The sequence below is a fragment of the Hibiscus syriacus genome, unplaced genomic scaffold (assembly GCF_006381635.1).
Source record: "Hibiscus syriacus cultivar Baekdansim isolate YM2019G1 unplaced genomic scaffold, ASM638163v2 tig00110747_pilon, whole genome shotgun sequence".
NCBI classification, from domain to species: Eukaryota; Viridiplantae; Streptophyta; class Magnoliopsida; order Malvales; family Malvaceae; genus Hibiscus; species Hibiscus syriacus.
The window spans coordinates 38,799-60,685 of record NW_024062848.1 but is presented as its reverse complement, the minus strand read 5'-3'; the positions used below and the strand labels follow the sequence as shown (position 1 = coordinate 60,685).

The 21,887-nt window shown below is 32.9% G+C and overlaps 1 pseudogene; it reads left to right on the top strand.

Annotated features, from left to right (window-relative positions):
• The first annotated feature begins 1,819 nt into the window (after positions 1 to 1,819).
• LOC120139461 lies at positions 1,820 to 7,654 on the top strand (annotated as a pseudogene).
• The last annotated feature ends 14,233 nt before the right edge of the window (positions 7,655 to 21,887 follow it).

Here is a 21,887-nt window from a genome sequence, read left to right as displayed (position 1 = left end):
AAATGAATTTTGAATTCATTTTAAATTAGATTTAAGCAAAGTGTAACTAGTTTTTTGCATAGAAAATTCAAGAAAAGCTCTTCTTTTTTCTCAATTTCCGTGGGTCTCCATTAGCAAGGTGAGTGAGTTTTTTTTATCCATTTTATTAGGATTTTGGACTAAAGTGTGAAATAGAAAAATTACCTACACAATTCTCTACAAGTTGGTGAAATTATTTCATGTTTTCATGATTGAATTGTAAAAATGGTGGATGAAGGGAAGATGAGAATTCAATGAAATAAGGTTGAATTAAGATGCTAGGAGTGTTGTAGAGTTAGAATAAAGCATGAAAATTGATTGGAAACAATTATAGGGACTTTTTTAGTGATTCAACCACTATAGGGAAATTATGGAAAATGTTGAATTTGATTGTTTAGGTTTTGAATTAATTGAGAATGATTAGAATTGAATGAAAATGATTTTTAGGTGATGAATTCGTGTTGGAATCAAAGTTGAGATTATGGGAAATTAATCCCTAAACTTTCAGCCATGAGGAAATAATTAAGGAAAAATTTTGAAAAAATTTCCTAAGGGCTTATAATGGTTATAGGAATGATCCAAGGAGCTTGGAATTGTGTTTTGGATCAATTTGAAGTTTGGTTAAGTTTTATGGACCTTTTTGAAAGAATTGATAAATTAAGAGATTAAAGTGTAAATGTTGGAAAATTAGTGTACTATGCATGAAATTATAGTTGAAATGATGAAATATTGAATTGGGTTGATTTGGAAATTTGAATAATTCCTAGGGATCAATTTGCAAGTTTTTGGAAAGTTAGTGGTGAAATTACAAAAGTGCAAGGTTAATGCACTAATTTGGAAGTATTGTGAAATTGGTTGAGTATGGTGATTGTTATGGATTAAAGTAAATACCAAGAGACTAGTTTTGTAACACCCTTAATCCGTATACGTTCCCGAATACGTGTTAAAGATGTCACATTACATTTACAACCATTCCACAGTAGAAACCAATACAAATTTGAACCTTTAATTTTTTTCTAATTTAATCCTTTCCATAAAACAATTTAAATCATGTAACGTAAAAATATAATATTTAAATATTCAAAACAATATCAGTTTTAAGAAAGAACTTGATAGTTTAATGTTGTTTCATATTATAAAATAAACTGTCTAAAAACTGCCTAATTTAAAAATCAACCGATCAACTTTTCAAAGTATAATATTATAAAATACTATTCATTTATACTACTTCCTATATCTACTACCAACCAGATTAAAGAAATTTTAATTTACTATTATGAACCATTCTAAAACTAATTTATCAGAGCAACCAAACAATCATAATATACATGCCACTAATAAGCCAAAAATAATATCAAGGATGTCTTATTGATATTGTGGATTGGTATTGTTTTCCAAGAAGAGATGCTCGCAGTGCTCCTAACTTCATGTCCTTATCCCTTTTCTTTACCTACGCGTGAAAATCATCACACACTAAGTATAACTTAGTGAGACATTATAACAATTTTAGGTGAGATAGAATATAAAAATATCATAACTATTCAAAACGATAAAAATTAAATTCAAATAAAACAATTGAATTTCCAAATCGACTTAAATAAACCATTTTCCTCGTCAATAAACCTGAAAAAAATTAATATCTCACGATTTTATAAAAAAACCATAACAGTCAAATCACATAAATCAATGAATATTCATTTCCAGTCGATGACATATTCAAATCTCATAATAAGTAATTTTCACATTTCATATTCAATGTTTTCACTTTTCAATTTCATAGCCCAATGTATATCTAAAGAGAATGCAAGGTACGTGAGTTAGACGAGTGTGTGCAATAAGCACTCCAAGTGCTAACATCAGTAAATAGTAATATACACTCCAAGTGCCTCATAAAATTTGCACCAACGGGCCACATGTAATGTATATAATGTACCATATCAGTATCAGTAAACAGCGATCACTCCACCTCATGGCATGCCAATTGTACATACAACTCTCAATGTAGCATACAATGGGTTTTACTATAAATTCAAGTCCTTCATAAATCCAACATTTCCAATCAGTAGCATCTTCAAACCTCATTTATCAAAACTAGTGCATTGGGTAGTTCATACCCAAAATCATCCATAATTAGAATACAAATTTCCAGCATATTACATTAATAATTGAACATTTATACTTCAGCCCCTAAATTTATCTAAACTTGTGAAATGATCATTTTACTTTCATAAAGTTCCAAATTGATCCAAATCAACTTCCAAAGCATGTAGAATTATCAAATATAAACCATATAAAATTTTTGTATATTTTCCCCTTAATTTCATCCCCATGGCCGAACCTATTAAATGCAACAAAGTATACTTTTCATTCAATTTCAAGCATGAATGCAATATCCTATGATTAAATTCATGCAATTCCAATCATCCTAACATCAATTTTAATCATAATTCAACAATTCCTCAAAATCCTAGTCATGGCCAAACTGTGTATATGCAATTCTATATGATTTTATTCATCACACATGCTTGGAAATTAATCTACAACACTAATAACATAAAAAAGCATAAGCATCCTTTAATCTTCAAAATTCAACATGTTCTCCATGTACCCTGATCATGAATTTCATCATCCAAGCATGTTTTCCATGAAATAATTATATCAAATGATAAAGAGTTTCAAGTATATTAATTCTCTATCTAATAACTTAACCCAATAAATCAATCGAATACGCTTAAAAATCAATATGAAAATCCTTACCTTATAACAGTGGAGGTCACGATTGAATAACGGAGAAGAAGCTGAAATTTCTTTATTTTTCTATCATTTATCTCATAATACACTTGTTTTTATTCTAGTATAAATGAATTTAAAATTCATTTAATGTGAAATTATCATTTTTCCCTTAATGAAACATGATAATTTCAACATGCCATTGCAATGTATTCCATTTTATTATTAAAAGTCAAAGATGAACCAACAAAAATTAACTTTCCACCTTTTCCCATGTAATTTTCAAAAATTGTAATTTAGTCACATAATTTCACTATTTTGGCTTAACACAGAAAATTGATCTTAATTCTACTGATCCATGTTAAATTTCACTTTTATAAACCATGGAAATAATATTTCCAGCCTTTTTCTATCATTCTTCAAATTTTCGTTAAATTCTCGTTCAATCTGATTATCAGAATTCTAATCGGACTTTACTGCTTTACAACTTTTAATACAAATCCTGAATCAAAATTGTAATTCCCACAGAAATTTCAATTTTGTAATAAACTATTCATTTACGGGCCAAAATATATAACTTTTAAAAAGTACTTTTTTGATCCCTAAACTTTTACAAAGTTTATACTTTGGCTATAAAACTTTCAAAATTTACATTTTGGTCACTAACCAGAATTTTGGGTATTAAAAATTTGAATATTTTTGAAAATATCGAAACTATTGTAAAGAATAGTTAATTGGTGACTAAATGTGGAGTTTTGAAAAGTTAGTGAATGGTTGTGATGAATTGTTAATTAAAAAACTTAAATGGTTACTTTGATAGAATTAAAGTTAGTTTTGATGTGGTGAAAGAAAAAAGTATCAAATATTCTTTGATGGTATTTTTAGAAATTTTATTCGAATTCAACGTGTTTAAAATTTTTTATGTCGGGAAATCGATTCTCGTGTAGATTAACTGTAATCGAGAGAAAAGTGAACCAAAAATGAAGGACAAGTGAAAATAACAATTAAGCGTTAGTGTGGCAACATGTGAATGGAACTAAACTTTTTATAATAGATAATACGAGCACTACAAGAAAATATACCTTTAATGACACACGAACGATGACATACACTAATTTATGACTTACAAAAAAAGTGTCATAAAAAATGTCATGTTTTTTAAAATCTGAACGATTTATGACTTACAATAATGTCTGTCATATTTAATAGTCATAATCTAAAAAATTTGCAAAAACACGGAGTACACTTTTAATTGTGCGTCATATGTAAAAGTATCTTTTAATTTCCCCCATTATTTTCATTCTTTATCGCTTCTTCCTCCCTCGATAATCATTTCACGCCGCATGCTTCCCCTTTTTCTTTTTTTTCCTTTTTCTCTTTGCACCAGTCCACTGGTTTCTCCATTCACCACAACGCAGACGAAGGGAGTCAAAATTAAAGGGTTTCCACAGGTATTCCTCGTTCTCTATTCACGACCGCCGACTCTACATGGTAATCGAGCTTGACAATGGCCTCGTCGCTTTGCTGGTCCACGATCCCAAATTTACCCCAACGAACTTCCTGAAGGTTCTCATTTGCTAGATAAGGCTAAGAATGAAGGTGGAACTGAAGACGATGGCGAAGATGAAGATGATGATGGAAATGGATATGAGGATGGAGATGACGAAGAAGAAGAGGACACTGACAATGAGAAATAGATTGAAGAGAAGGTTGTTCAGTCTAAAAAGGTTTGTCTTCTCCCTTTCTTATATTGATTGAAGTCCTAACATTAAATTGATTCATCGATTGTGAATTTGGTTGCAGGTAGCATTGCGCGTAGGATTTGGCATTTTTTCTGACCCTCCTAAAGCGCAGGGTCTCGCTCATTTTCTAGGTTTTGTTACTTTCAGCTCTATTCATTCTGCTCAACTGCACTAATTTCTGCTCTGCTTAATATTCGTGAATTTTCTTTATTTTATCATAGAACATATGCTATTCATGGGAAGTATTGAAATTCCTGATGAAAACGAGGTTTGTTCATCCATGTTCTTTCCTACTACTATTCTTGATATCCACAAGAAATATTTTATTTACTAGCTTCTTCTATTGTTAATTTAAACAGTGCATTCTTTCTTGGCCTATATCTAAACAGTGCGTTTATTATTTGATTATGTTATAATTATTTGTCGTACCAACATTGACACTCTTCTTGCTAGTATGATAGTTACTTATCCAAACATGGAGGCTCATCAAATGCAAAAACAGAAGTTGAGCATACTTGTTATCATTTTGAAGTTGGAAAAGAATTTCTCAAGGGTGCTTTGAGAAGGTAAATGATCAAACTATAAAAGGAAGGAGCTTTAGTTGTTGAATTACTTTTTCCACTCCTTTTTCATTTCTCGATTCGAGCTTTGTTATAGAAGTTTTTAATGGAGTAATAATTTGTTTTTTGTTTTATATACTGGTTCCCCAAATCGTCCGAATTTGATCCTTATGTTGGGCTTTTGTCTTTATCAGATTCTCTCAGTTTTTTATTTCACCCCTTGTAATATTTGAAGTAATGGATCGAGAGGTGCTTGCCGTGGATTCTGGTTTGCCCCATGGATCTCTGTCTATTATCTGTTTTCATGCATCCCCCTTCTCTAGTTTTTCTTCTTCTAAATATAGGAAATTTGTTCTCTTTCTAGTTTACACTTGTTACCTGTACTGATTCATGATTTCTGAGTGGAACTCTAATTTCTACTAAAATGGAATTGTAGAATTTAACCAGGTTTTGTAGAATGATATTTGTCGCCTTCAGCAACTCCAGTGCCATACATCTGAACACGGTCACCCTTTTAATAGATTCTTTTGGGGTGAGATCCTTGTCATTATTGTTCACTTTTTGAATGATTTGTTTATGTCTACCAGTATGAAAATGGGAATTTCGATTTTCTTAAATGGTAGGAAACAAGAAGAGCCTGGTTGATGATGCCGAGAGAGGGTTTGATCTACGCAAACAAATACTAGAACTGTATAAAGATTATTACCATGGTGGACTGATGAAGTTAGTAGTAATTGGTGGTGGTAAGTTACTCTTTTGTGGTTCTCTAGATTTGTGGCCATCGTTTAGTCTCTCTCTATTGCTAGTCTCTGCTGGAAAAAAGTGCTTTAAACAATGCTCACATTTATTTTCACTGCCTTTTCCCCCATTTCCATCCATTTTTTTTATTTTTCTTACCTATTTGGCCTTATTTAGATTTTAGATTGCTGATTATGAACTTTATAGTCTGTCCATAAAACGCTTAAACATATCATATATAAGCATTAATTGTAATTTTTGAAGGAATTTCAGTAATTATTATACATGTGGCTGTTGGAAGAAAATTATGGTGTCATTAATGTCTAAAATATTTGTCTACATTACTTAAACAACGCAATCGTGATAATACTTGTTGATGGTGTAGAGCCTTTGGATGTACTTCAGCAATGGGTTACTGAATTGTTTTCGGGTGTCAAACAAGGTTCTCAAGGGAAGCCAGAGTTTAAGGTGGAAAGTCCTGTCTAGAGAGCTGGAAAACTTTATAGGTTTGAGGCAGTGAAGGATGTCCATATCCTTGAGTTAAGCTGGGCACTACATTGTCTTTTGCAAGAGTATCTGAAGAAACCGGAAGATTATTTGGCTCATCTTCTTGGTCATGGTATATAATTATGCATTATCTTAATGATTAAGTAGGAGGTTGCTCACGAAAGTAATAATAACAAAGAAAAGGATGCGTATGCATATATGAAGAAAATGTGAACGGTCCACAACTTTGATGCCTTATAAATGATAAGTGATTCTTGATTAGTCTGTGGAATGTAGATAGTGTTTTTCATTTGCTTCAATTTCAATTGCTTAACCTCTCAAGTTTATTCAATATGCTTAACTACTACTAGTACTACTATTATAATTATATCATATTTTAATACCCTGAAATTAATAGGATTGCTACTATCCCCTTATTGTTTAGAACCGTATAAGAGTTAAACAATGCTTATATCTTAGTTTCTGGTTAATTCATTGAGAAATTTTTTTGCTGCTTAAACCATGATGTTGTATATGTTTTGTCATGTGTACTAAAGCACAAATGTAATATCTTCTTCTCCCTTCTTTTTCCAGAGGGCAAAGAAAGCCTTCATTATTTTCTCAAAGCTAAGGGATGGATAACCTCTCTATCTGCCGGTGTTTCAGATGATTGAATGCATTGATCTTCTGTAGCTTATATCTTTAGCATGTCCATTCATCTTACAAATTGTGGTTTGGAAAAGGTAGCATATGTTGTTTCATTTTCTAAGCAAATAAGAGTGGCTAAAACTTCTTTAGTGTTTTTCATTTTATGTCGTATTACATATAGTTCCATTCAAATGTGCATGAAAAAAACATCTCAAATTCCTAGGAGGATATTGGTTTTCTTTATCTTCTCTTTGTGTTTCTGTAATTGGCAGCTCAATTTTATAATAAAATGTACCTAGTCAGTTACTTCTACTGTGATTGTTTCTGTATTTGTGTTTCTATATTGTATGTGCTTATATTTTTTAAGGTTGATTCACGAATTTTGTATTTTTTAGCCACAACTGTTAATGGTGCTTCACTTTTTCCTTGCACATATTTGACATCCTTGGTTATCTTTATCAATATCTTAAATTATCGTGTCAACTTTCCCCTCAAGAATGGATATTTAATGTTGTTTTTGATAAATATAACTAGGAAGCTATATTTATTTCTATTTTCTGGTATTTGCTGCTGTATTCCATTAACTATTCCTTTTGTTTCTTTATTGCAGAGAATTTGCTTGTTTATCCACCAGAACATGTTATATTTGGATACTATGTCTATGAGTTATGTGAATAGGAGACAATAAGAAAGATTCTAGGTTTCTTCACTCCCAGAAAAATGAGGATGTAGTAACAAAATCCTTCAACCTAAATGGTATCATGTTCTGTTCTATTTAGCCATCATATTCTTATTGTAAAATACTGGACCATGTTTCTATGTTCCAAGAGTCTAAGAACAATGACGATCAAATTTGAAGAACATATGGCTTTCTTTGATTTGCAACTACCAGTTGGTTAGATTGTCCCTTTTACATTGTAAATTCCCCAATTATCATGTTTCTTATGTTATGTTGATTCTGTTTAACTAAAAGGTGTTTAATTTCTTTTATTTATACTGATAATTATGGGAAAGCAACTGAGTGCATATACTCATAAATTCCCACAAATGTGTGTCATCTTCATTTATGACGGGGGCTTCAATGACACGCAATGTAAGTCATACATGCGTGTCATTAATTTATGACACACAAATGTCTGTCATCTTTATTTATGAAGGGGCTTCAATGACGCTCAATGCGCATCATAAATGAGTGTCATAAATGTGTGTCATAAATGCGTGTCATAAATGCACGTCATAGATTTATGACACACAATTGCGTGTCATCTGAGATTTATGTCGGTGGCTTCAATGACACGCATTTGTGTGTCATCTGTACCCATAGATGACGCACAATGAGCATCATTAAAGGGGTTTTTTTCTAGTAGTGGATGAAGACTTGCGATAAGTCAACCTCGACCGTTTTTATAGAAAAAGGTTTTAAAATAGTATTAATAACATTGATTTTATTATTTTTATTTTATTTTATAGCATATGATCATTTTAGGTATGAACTGCCCAATATAGTATTTATTGAAATGCTATTATATTAGAATGTATGGTTATTTTATATGCAAAAGATTATATGATTTTCAAACAAAACCCATTGTATAAAACTTGAGAGTTAGTGGTACAATTGACATGCCATGAGGTGGACTGTTATTGATCGATCACATAGAGGTACATTATGTATATTATAGTTACCGAATACATTTATATATTCGGGATTCATATGTACAATGTTGTTGTGTTCTATAGTACATGTACATTCACAGGGCACCTATGGTAGAATCACAAGGCACTTTATGTGCAATTTATTCACAGGCAATTATACTGCACATAGCATAGAACACTCAATAATTGACTTGCATACCATATATTTTTATGATATTACAGCGGGAAACCATACCAATCAAATAGAATAATATAGATTTGATACATATTTAAAGTAAAGAATTTTGTTAATTGTTTTTATTTTATGCATGATTTATTTTAAATAATGGTTTTTAATTATTTTATATTTTATTTACTTTATTATGTTATCTCAGTAAGTGGAAACTTAGCATGTGATTGTTTCAAACGTAGGTAAAGCAAAATAGACAGAGTAAGGAGCCATGCTCGACATCCTATATTTTACAGACAAGTTTAGACATCCAGAATCAATATGACATCCTCTCAATGTTTTAGTTAATCTTGTTTGCATGTATATATTTATGTCTTTTGATGCTCTGATTCAAATCTGTCTAAACTTCTTTTTGATTAAATTATATATAGATATTATTTTATTTATGTATAGTTAAAATTGTATATTATAGTTTTTAAATGCAATCAATTATTTTAATGTTGATTAAAAAACAAAAAACAATTTTTTTACCGATTTTTAAATAACATATGTTTTATACGATTGATGCGACAACTCTAGCTTATATTCGGGGACATATACGGATAGAGTGTTATATTTATTGGTATTAGAGCTGCAGGTTTAGCCGATTCTCGACCTAAACTGAAGTTATAAGTTGTTTAAAGTTTGTACATGCCACTAGAATATTAAAAAGTCACTATATGATATTTATATGTTGCTCCTTACTAATCTAGGTATTTATGTGTGTAGTAATGTCTAAATTGGAAACATCGAGGAGATATACTGAGCGGTAAGAGGTTTCAGAAGGGACAACGAGCAATAAAGTGAATACTGAACCTTATGCTTGTCAGAACAGCAGGGAGCACATGCATCTTAAGGAGTGCCTGGACCATATCAAGGGACATTTCTCCAAGCATTAGAAGTTATTTTACAGCGATATAAGATTTCACTTCCCCATGCTCCTCAAGCTTCTCAGATGTTGATAACAAAGGAATTAAAGAGTTTGGAAGCTCCTGAATTCAAATGAGAAGCTGAGGAAGGTCTAGTGGCAGTAGATCTATGGTTGCAAGATGTAAAGGTTATTCTAGACATATTTCATTATTTGAATATATAAAAGTTAGATGGATTGGTTTTTTTACTTCGAGGTCCAGCTAGGATGTGGTGGATAAACACCATGATGCATGCACTTCTAGAGTGGGTGACTAACCATTTTTATTGGAGGAACTCAATAACAAGTACATTGGTAAATAGTTCATTAGGGAAATGAAGTAGAAATTCCAGAATTTGAAGTAAGGCAACTACACTGTTTATGAGTTTGTGTGTGAATTTGAAGTACATTAGTGTTGGGAAAGACAAACAATCTCAGTCAGTACTGTGAGTTATAGCAGATCAGCTCAGGGGGATTTTCGATTGTGTGGGGTCTGTGGTAGATCTCACTTGGGGGTATACTAAGTTTTTTTACGGGGAATTCTTTCATTATGGAGAGACTGGCCATTTCATGAAGGATTATCCTTTTACGACTGAGGGACCAGTCAAGACAGAGCGATCTACTACTTTTTCAAAGAGAGGTTGAGGCAAGTCCAGAGTTAGAGGACTATTCGAGTCTACCACACAATTAGAGAGATGTACTGCAATGAGAGTGTATAACATCAAGACTATTGATGACAAAGATAATCCAGGGATGTTAGCAGATACTTTCTATCTTTATGGTGCATTTGTATTTGTTTTACTAGACCATAATTGTACGTATTCATATATTAGTACAAAGCTAATTAAAGAACAGGGATTCCTTTAGAGCCTACTTCTAGTGACATAGTGGCAATGAACCCATTGGGCAGAGTGCGCGAGTTACTCGATTTTTTAGAAACTGCCTAGTAAAGATTCACGGAATTGGATTCCAGGGAAACCTAATGAACTGCCTTTTGAGGAGTTTGAGATTATTTTGGGCATAGATTGGTTATGTTCTTATCATGCCATGGTAGATTGTCGCTTAGAGGGACTGATAATGAAAGACTCGAAAGTCTCAGAGGTGACAGTAGTGGGAGAGAGGGCGAATCCCTTTTCTAATTTGATATCGACTATTTTTGCTAAGAAGCTACTACTACAAGGGTATCAAGTATTCTTAGCTAACGTGGTGGACACTCGAACTTCTGAAGTTAGATTGGAAGATATTCCAATAGTTAGATAGTACCGGGATGTCTTCCCAGATGAGCTACCAGGATTACCTTCCGATAGAGTGGTAGAGTTTAGAATTGAAGTATTCCAAGGTACTTCGCCGATATTAATGGCTTCATATCATATGGCACTAATAGAACATTGGGAGTTAAAGGCCTAATTATAAGAGTTGTTGGATCGAGGGTTTATTAGGCGAAATGTATGACCCTGGAGAGCACCAGTGTTATTTGTTATAAAGAAATATGGATCTATGCGATTATACATAGATTACTATCAATTAAACAATATGACAATGAAGAACAAGTATCCTCTTCTAAGGATTGATGATTTTTTTATCAATTAAAATGTGCAATAGTGTTTTCGAAGATTGATCTACGATTTGGTACCATCAATTGAAGATTAAAGAATAGAATATTCCAAAAATAATATTTTGAACTCGGTACAGACACTACGATTTTGTAGTGATGTCGTTTGGTTTGACTAATTCCCCGGTAGTATTCATGGATTTGATAAACTGAATATTCCATCCATACTTGGACTAATTTGTGGTTGTATTTATTGATGACATTCTGGTTTACTTGAAGACAAAAGAAGAGAATGATACCCATATGCACATTGTTCTTCGGACACTTTGAGATAAAAAGTTGTATGCCAAGTTATCTAAAGTGTGTAAATTCTGGTTATAGGAGGTGGTATTCCACATACATGTAGTATATGCAGAGGGAATTCGATGGATACCCAGAAAGTTCGAGCTATAGTGGAATGGAAAGTGCTAAAGAATGTTTTTAAGGTTCAAAGTTTCTTAGGATTGGTTGGATACTATTGAAGGTTCAAAAAGTATTTTTTGAAGATCACTTATCCACTCATAAAATTATTAAGGAAAGATATGCCATTCATTTGGACAGAGAAGTGCCAAGAGAGTTTCGAGATTTTGAAGAAGGTTCTAACAAAAGCCTTGGTGCTAGTACAACCAGAATCAGGTAGAGACTATGTGACGTGTCTCATAATGGTTATGATGCACTTTGATGCAATATGGTAAGGTGGTAGCCTATGCTTTGAGACAACTTAAGCCACATAAGAGAAATCATGTGATGCATGATCTTGAGTTGGCAACGATGCTGTTTGCACTAAAAATTTGGCGCCACTATTTATATGCTGAGAAGTGTTTTATTTTCACCAATCAAAAAAGTATTTGTTGACCCAAAATGAATTAAACTTGAAACAAAAGGTATGAATATAGCTACTCAAGGACTATGATGCAATCATACATTACCATCCAGGGAAGGCTAATGTTGTGGCTAACGTACTTAGCCAGAAAACTTTTTCAGCATTGTATGTGCTAGATGCTCGATTGTCTTTAAAGGAAGCTGATGCTTTAGTTTTGAATTAGATTTAAATCCTTTACTAATGGGTCGAATAAAGGAGTTGCAAAGAAAATATGAAAAGTGTTTATCGAGGATAGAATAAGTGGAAAAGGGTGAAGTCCAATGGATGTTTATATTACAAAGATAGAGTTTACAATTCAAATGATAAAGAGTTGAACAAGGATATTCTTTTTAAGGTACATCTTAGTCCGCTGACTGTGCATCCAGGCGGGAACAAGATGTATCAAGACTTAAAGAGTTGGTGTTGGAGGTTTAATATAAAGAGAGCTATTATAGAGTTTGTTGCAAAGTGCTTGACTTGTCAACAAGTGAAAGCTAAACATTAGGTGCCTTCAGAACTTTTGTAGTCGATCTTCATTTCTCAATGGAAATGCGAAAGAGTTACGATGGATTTCATAATAGGGCTACCATTGACACCGAGTAAAAAGGATTCCATCTGGGGTGATAGTTGATGTTGAAAACATTTTGATATTTCGATATAACAAATTAAGTTAAATGAATTTTAAGATTTTCCAAAATGATTTTCTAAGTATATTCAATATAATTATTCGAATATCAAAACATTACTCCAAATATTTCAAAAATCATTTTTAATCCTTACTTAAGTGTAAAATTAAGTTTTAATCTTAAAACAATTTCAAAATAATCTTTCAAAGTATTTCGAACCATTCCAAAGCCAAAAATTCCAGATTGCTCATAGGGAACCGATTCCCCCCCAAGGGGGTACCGATTCCCCCCTGAATGGTTTGGCTCTGAGATTTCCAGAATGCTCGAAGGGAATCGATTCCCCCATAGGGGGTACCGATTCCTCCCTGTTCAACGGTCGAAATATTTGAATTTTACACTTAGGGAACCGATTCCCTATGAGGGGGAACCGATTCCCCCACGCTCCAAGCATTTTTATTAAATGTTTTCACACTTAAACGGCTATATTATCTTCATTAATTATCCCCAACGTTCAGAAGTGATTCAAGGTGTATTTAAACAAGTTCTGAAGCCCTTGATCAACAAGAAATCATAGAGAAACAAGAGAGAAAGCATCAAACACCAAGTTTGTGAAAATCAAGCCAATTTTCCTTTCAATATTCATTTTGCTTTCAAGAACACCATTTGTGCTCATTTGTAATTATCTTTGAGTGTTCTTTTCTTGTTCTAGAATTGCGCAAACATCTTACCTTGTGAGGTTTTCCTTGTAAGTTTGCAAATTTGTAATCTTCTCTTTGAGAAAGAGTGTTCTCAAGAATTAGGGTATATTCTTAAGGGTGTTGTAAGGTTATCTCTTTGGCCTCAAAAGAAAGAACAAATTAGTGAATTTGTTGGGAAATCCTTAGTGTGGATTGCTAAGGTAGTGGACGTAGACTTTGATTGAGAAAGTCGAACCACTCTAAATCGCTGTGCAATTACTTTCAATTTTCTGCAAAAGCTTCCACCAAATTTTTAATTGCCAATTCACCCCCCTCTTGGCCAAATCGTCAATTGATTAACTCAACAATTGGCATCAGAGCCTAACTCATTTAAAGGTTTAATCGCCTCTTGAGTCGATTCAGGAAGAGTTATATCAATTATCAAAGTCATCAATGGCCTCCGCTTCAAACTTCCACTCCGGTCTCGATTCGATGCCCGTCAACAAGCCTCATTTCTTCAATGGAGCTAACTATGCTTATTGGAAGAATAGAATGATGTACTTCATTCAAGCAATTGACATGGGAGCATGAAATGCTGTAGAAGAAGGATACATCAAACCTCTCACTCATCCAAGGTTATGGAGTGTAGGAGAGACAAGAATGTTCCAGCTCAACTCCAAAGCCATCCATATCATTTTTTGCTCTTGGACCAGATGAATACGGAAGAGTTTCATCGTGTACAATAGCCAAAGAAATATGGGAAAAACTTCAAGTCACTCATGAAGGTACCGATGAGGTAAAGAAATCTAAAATTAGTATTCTAACGCATAGCTATGAAAATTTCAGGATTAAACCAAATGAAGATATCAAAGCTATGACGGATAGATTTTCAACGATTGTCAATGGTCTCAAATCATATGGAGAGATCATTTCAAATGAAAAGCTTGTAAGGAAGTTAGTTTACTCCCTCCCAAAATCGTTGCAATCAAAGAAGACGGCAATCATTGAGTCTAAAGACTTAACGTCCTTAACTCTTGAAGAGCTAATTGGGTCACTCGTTACTCATGAAATGATGCTCGAAGATGAGGTGGACCTCGAAAAAATTGACGAGACACCAAAGGAGAAGGAGAAGAAGAAAAACATTGGAGTTGCTCTCAAATCCACAAAAGATGAGAGTGATTCGAATAACGATGACGATGACGAGGAAATGGCATTGTTTTCCAAACGGTTCAGAAAAATGATGAGACCTTATCGAGGAAGAAAATTCAAACGAAATGAAGGCCTCAAAAATGAACCGAAAGAGAAGGACCCAATCATTTGCTACGAATGCAAAAAGCCAGGGCATGTTAAATATGATTGCCCACAATTGAAGAAAAAGGGTCAATCAAAGAATAAGCACAAGGCTCATGTGGCTACATGGAGCGATGAAGAAAGTTCCGATGAAGAGGAACAAAAAGTAGCTAACTTGTGCTTGATGGCATTTGGGAAAGATTCTAAGGTAACTTCTAACTCATCTGATTTTGATGATTTATCTTATGATGAGTTATTAGAGGAATATAATGGGTTTGCTTCGGATTATGAGAAATTATTTTTAAAATATAAAAATGATGTTTCAAAATTGAAAAATGAAAACAAACTCATATCCAAAACCAACAATGATCTTGAAAGTAAAATCAAAGATTTGCAAATCAAACTAGAAGACTTTGAAAAGAAAAATTTAGATTTGCAAAATTTACTTTCAAAGATAAATGATGATCATCAAAAGAAAATTGATGATCTTAAAACTTCTTTTGATAAAGTTGGAACAAAACATTTTGAAAAAGGTGGAAATTCAAAATCCAACTTTGTTAGAAAAAGTTTTAGAAACTATAATCATAGAGGTCCCCAAAGAACCTCTAATGGAAAAATCGTTAGAAGTATGTGGGTTCCTAAAGAACTCATTACTACTAAAGATAAAAATATCCTACACAAATGGATACCTAAGGGGACTAGGATTTTGGAAACTAATGAATATGGACCAAAAAGAATTTGGGTACCAAAAATCAAAAATTAATCTATGTTTGTAGGGAAAGGAGCATTGCTACAAGGCACGGGAAACAAATTCAAATTCATGGTACCTTGATAGTGGATGCTCAAGACACATGACCGGAGACAAAAGCCGGTTCATTGAGCTTAACGCCAAAAATGGAGAAGTGACTTTTGGAGACAATTCAAAAGGTCACATTGAAGGTTTTGGTACAACAGGTAATACCTCTTCCATACAAATTAAGAATGTTTTATATGTGAATGGATTAAAGCATAATCTATTGAGTATTAGTCAATTATGCGATAAAGGATTCAATGTCTTATTTGAAATTAATGGTTATAAAGTCATTGACATTGCATCTAATCGGATTATGCTTATTGGTCATAGAATAGGGAACATTTACATGGTGCATTTAGATTCTTTTGATATGACTAATTTATGCCTAGTTGCTAAAGATGAACATGATAGTTGGTTATGGCATAGGAGACTAGGACATGCTAGTATTAGTGTTTTGCAACGGTTAATTCAAGGTGATTTAGTTCGAGGGTTGCCTAAGCTTAAATTTGATAATAAAATCTGTGATGCTTGTGCTAAAGGAAAACAAAAGCGGTTTCTTTTAAATCCATTAATGACGTATCAACTAGTAGAGTATTACAACTGATCCATGTAGATCTTTTTGGGCCAACTAGGACTACTAGCTTGGGTGGAAAACAATATGCATTTGTCTTGGTAGATGACTATTCTAGATATACTTGGGTTCTATTTTTAAGTACTAAAGATGAAGCATTAGAACAGTTCATCACATTTTCAAAAATAATCCAAAATGAAAAGGGTTACTCTATAACTAGTGTTAGGAGTGATCATGGCACTGAATTTGAAAATCTTGGATTTATTGAATTTTGTAATTCTAATGGTATTAGTCATAATTTTTCAGCACCTAGAACCCCTCAACAAAATGGAGTTGTTGAGAGGAAAAATTGAACTTTAGAAGAAATGGCTAGAACCATGCTTTGTGAAAATAATTTGCCAAAATATTTTTGGACAGAAGCCACAAATACTGCTTGTTATGTTGTTAATCGAGTAATGATTAGGCCAATTTTAAATAAAAATCCATATGAAATTTTCAAAAATAAAAAGCCTAACATTAGCTATTTTCATCCTTTTGGATGTAAATGTTTTGTTTTAAACAACGGTAAAAAAAACCTTGGCAAATTTGATGCTAAAAGTGATGAAGAAATTTTTCTGGGTTACTCCTTAAATTCTAAAGCTTATCGAGTATTTAATAAAAGAACTTTAGTTGTAGAAGAGTCTATACATGTTGTTTTCGATGATAATCCCCTTCCAATGAAGTATTCTTGTGTGAATGATGATGTAGGTATTATAAATACAAATGATGTTAGACATGAAGTTGGAGAACCATCATCAAAGGAAGAAACGAAAAATGAGGAAACTCATGATCCTCTTGAGAATCCAACCATTGAAGAAAGGGAAGTATCTTATCCAAGAGAGTACAACTATGTCAAGGGTGGTGAGATTATAGGTGATCCATCCAAAGGGGTAAGAACTCGATCTTCTCTTAGAAATATTTGTAATTATGTTGCATTTATTTCATGCATAGAGCCTAAGAATATTAAAGAAGCATTAAATGATGAACATTGGATTATGGCTATGCAAGAAGAATTAAATCAATTTGAGAGAAGTAAAGTATGAACATTAGTTGAAAGGCCTAGTAATAAATCTACTGTAGGTACTAGATGGGTATTTAGGAATAAGCTTGATGAGAGTGGTAATATAGTGAGAAACAAGGCTAGACTTGTTGCTCAAGGGTATACTCAAGAAGAGGGCATAGACTATGATGAAACATATGCTCCCGTAGCTAGGATGGAAGCAATTAGAATGTTATTAGCATTTGCATGTTTTCATGAATTTAAATTATATCAAATGGATGTTAAAAGTGCATTTTTAAATGGTTTTTTAAAAGAAGAAGTGTATGTGGAACAACCTCCAGGTTTTGAAGATTCAAAATTTCCAGATCATGTTCTTAAATTGACAAAAGCTCTTTATGGTTTAAAACAAGCTCCTAGAGCTTGGTATGAAAGATTGTCAAATTTTTTAATTGAAAAAGGTTTTTCAAAAGGAAAGGTTGACACTACATTGTTTTTAAAGCATAAAGGTAAAGATTTATTAGTAGTTCAAATTTATGTTGATGATATAATATTTGGTTCTACTAATGATGTTCTTTGCCAAGAATTTTCTAAGCTAATGCAAAGTGAGTTTGAGATGAGCATGATGGGGGAGCTCTCATTTTTCTTGGGACTCCAAATCAAGCAAAGAAAATATGTCATCTTCATTAATCAAGCTAAGTACGTCAAAGATATGCTCAAGAAGTTTGGACTGGAAAATGGGAAACCTCATGACACTCCAATGAGCTCTTCAACAAAGCTTGACTTAGATGAAGGAGGTAAATATGTAGATGTTAAATTATATAGGTCAATGATTGGATCTCTACTTTATCTAACTGTAAGTAGACCAGACATTATGTTTAGTGTTTGCTTATGTGCTAGATTTCAATCATGCCCTAAGGAATCACATTTACTAGCTGTTAAGAGAATCTTTAGATACCTTAAGGACACTCCTAGTTTAGGACTTTGGTATCCTAGAGACTCTAGCTTAGCTTGCATGCTTTTTCTCATGCGGATTATGGAGGATGTAAATTAGGTAGGGAAAGCACCTCCGGTACTTGCCAATTCCTTGGAAATATACTTATTTCTTGGTTTTCAAAGAAACAAAATTGTGTTGCATTATCTACCACTGAAGCAGAATATATTTTAGCCGGTAGTTGTTGTGCACAAGTTTTATGGATGAAACAACAACTTTTTGATTATGGAATTGAAGTAGGTACTATTCCTATCAAGTGTGACAATACTAGTGCTATTTGTCTCACTAAAAATCCCATCCAACACTCTAGAACTAAACACATTAAAATTAGACATCACTTCATTAGAGACCATGTCACTAAGGAAGATGTAGTTCTAGAATTTGTTGATACTTTGCATCAATTAGCGGATATTTTTACAAAACCCTTAGATAAGGAAAGATTTTGGACACTTAGGAGAGAATTAGGTTTAACTGATCTATCTTCACTTAGTGTTTAAAATAATTCAGCACTTTTAATAAATACTGAAAAATGCTCATAATAGTACTTTTTGATTGAATTCATTACTATTAGTTAGGGGGAGTTTATGATTCTTGATGAAAAATTAACTTTATGTTCAAATATTGATTAAAGATTAATTTAATTGTTTGAACATAATTATTTTTCAATATATGAGTTGCCTATACCACTAGAGAAGATTAATTTAGCATTTTGTGTGCTTAAAAGTCAGATTTTAGTATTTTGGTGCAGAGGGAATCGATCCCCCCCATGAGGGAACCGATTCCCCCTTTGAAGGGGAACCGATTCCCCCACAGGGAAATCGATACCCCCTGGGGTTCAGTTAAAATCGGGCATAACACCCCAAAACCCCAAAACCTATTTCGCCGTTTCTCACCCTCAAACACTCAAATCTCTATTCTTTCCTCAAATCATTGATTTTAATCGGAATTCACTTCAAATATCATCTCCTAAACTTGCAATTATCATTAAAATCTTGCAAACAACATCTAAATCCCCGCAATCTTCATCTTTCAAGGCAAATTTTTCTAAACTCTCTATTTCATTGATTTTGAACATAGGATTAGTTTTAATTAGTTCTAGGTTAAAATAGTGATCGGACATTGATTGTTTAGTGATTAGAAACTAGATGTTACAACTAATTTCATCAAAAACAAGAATTTTCCAAAAATTTTAAATTTTCGAAATTAATAAATTTTTTTTTGTTGTTTTTCAAATTATTGTGTTTTGATTAGATTATGTTGTTGTTATGAAAACTATACATATATTGTTTCTCAAAACCATATTTTTCAAAAGTTTTTCAAAAACTTTGCCCATTAGGATTGATTTAGAGAACCTTGAAATATTGAGGACTCAATTGAGTTTTGGGATTAATTGAATTGCATACATTTGTTTTTAAAATTGCAGGTTATCCAATCTATTTCGATTTCCTTCACCATGTCTAATCCTAAACGTGCTAGGTCTTCATCTAGTCGTTCTAGTCGTCAACCAAATCCTCCTCCAAATCCTCCTCCTATTCCTCAAAATCCTATTCCAAATCTTGATCCTAACTTGACTATCCAAAATTCTTGTTTCAATCAACCGGATCCTAAAGATTATCGTTATTGGTTTTACCAATATTTTGACTCGTATAAGATTAGGGAAGAACGTATCCCATCTCTTCAAGCTATGGTTGCTATTAACTTTAAATATCTCCCTATCTTGCACGAATGGAAATTTGATAAACTTTTCGAACTTGAACCCGTTGTCTATCATCAACTTGTTCGTATCTTCTATTGTAATGCCGTTTGTATCAAAAATCGTGACAAAACCAAAACCATAGGAGTACGTTCCTACCTCCTAGGTCAATATTTCCATCTTGATCCGGCTTACATAGAGAATGCCTTAGGCTTGGATAATGAAGGTTTATCAAATGAAAAACAAGTTTTAGGCTCACGATATAAACGAAATGATAGTGCAAGTGTTCTAGATCTTCATGAGCGTTTTCTTCATCTTATGATCACTTGGTGGTTTCGACCATCCGGGGGTCGTTATTATACTCTCAGAGCTTTAGACCTTTGGTGGTTGCATTGTTTTGAACACAACATAAAAAAAACCATTTCGAGATTATCTTTGCTGAGATCGTTGAAACCGTTAACCTAGTGCCAAATAAGAAACTCTGTTCTTCACTAGTTTACGGTTGTATCCTTAGTAATCTCTTTTCTAAAGCTGAGCTTCGAGTTGGTCTAGATGCCGCTTTTCCTCTTAAGAAACAAATCAATCTTCTTTCTTAACAAGAGCGGGATGGGTCAAAAATAAAGAACCGGTGAATGGGTTCGATCTTCTGCAACTACTCCGGGAGCTAGTTCTTCACAAGCTCCACCCGAAGCTGACGAAGATCTCGAGCTTGAGCAATTAATGCGAGACATCGATGAAGCTGAAGATGAACCTGAGCAGCCCGAGGAGCATCCCGAAGAGCAAGCACAACAATCAACTCAAATGCCTCCATATTTTCAATCTTTTATGGAGACATTTGATTACCGATATGCGACCATGGATTCGCGCTTTAATTGTATAGAGTCTCATTTATCCACAATGGGAACTCAACAATTAGAAATTCTTCAGGAAATGCATGCAAATAATGAAGCAACCAACGCACGTATTAATGACCTCACTAACGATATGGCCGCTATGCGAGCTAGTTTTCCTCCTCCTGATCCGGACATGTGATTAATGTTTTACTTTGAACTCCAAACTTATTGTTTTAACATTTTGAATATTTTGGAATGTTTGAATTTGTGGATTGTGAATTTGTTTGGATTTATGGATGGTGTGAACTTATATGTTTGGTGTGATTTATTCATTATTGCATCATTTATCATTATTAGCAATATGACCAATTTTACCATATCACATTGTTTATGAATATTGATTATGGAACTAATGGCTAACGTTTCTCTTGATTGTGATCTTAGCACCTTATGCATACATATACCTAATCAATTGGCTAAATGTTTTTCACGTTTCTTTGAATCTTTTTGATTTAAAAAAAAGGGGGAGAAGTATGTTGTGTGTTTTAAGTGTGTTTTAAAATGATAAATGGGAGAAGTGTTAAAGAAGGGGGAGTAATTTCAAAACTTGATTTCAAAATCTTAAAATTACTAAAATGTTTTGTTATATCAAAAAGGGGGAGATTGTTGAAAACATTTTGATATTTCGATATAACAAATTAAGTTAAATGAATTTTAAGATTTTCCAAAATGATTTTCTAAGTATATTCGATATAATTATTCGAATATCAAAACATTACTCCAAATATTTCAAAAATCATTTTTAATCCTTACTTAAGTGTAAAATTAAGTTTTAATCTTAAAACAATTTCAAAATAATCTTTCAAAGTATTTCGAACCATTTTAAAGCCAAAAATTCCAGATTGCTCATAGGGAACCGATTCCAGATTAGCCTTTCCAGATTACTCGAGGATGAATTTTCTAAAGATGAAGAATTACAATACCCCTGTAATACTCCTAATTTTGGTTAGTGACTAAAATATAAGTTTTGAAAGTTTAGTGGTTAAAGTATAAACTTTGCAAAAGTTTAAGGACCAAAATTAAAAAATTAAAGTTTAGCATGTGTCAGTGAATTGAAGTTAATTTCCCTATTTAGTCGAAATTGGGAAAATTTAGTGACTAAATTACAATTTTTGAAAATTTCATGGAATATTAAAATGAAAGTCAACTTTATATAGGTCCATCTTTGAGT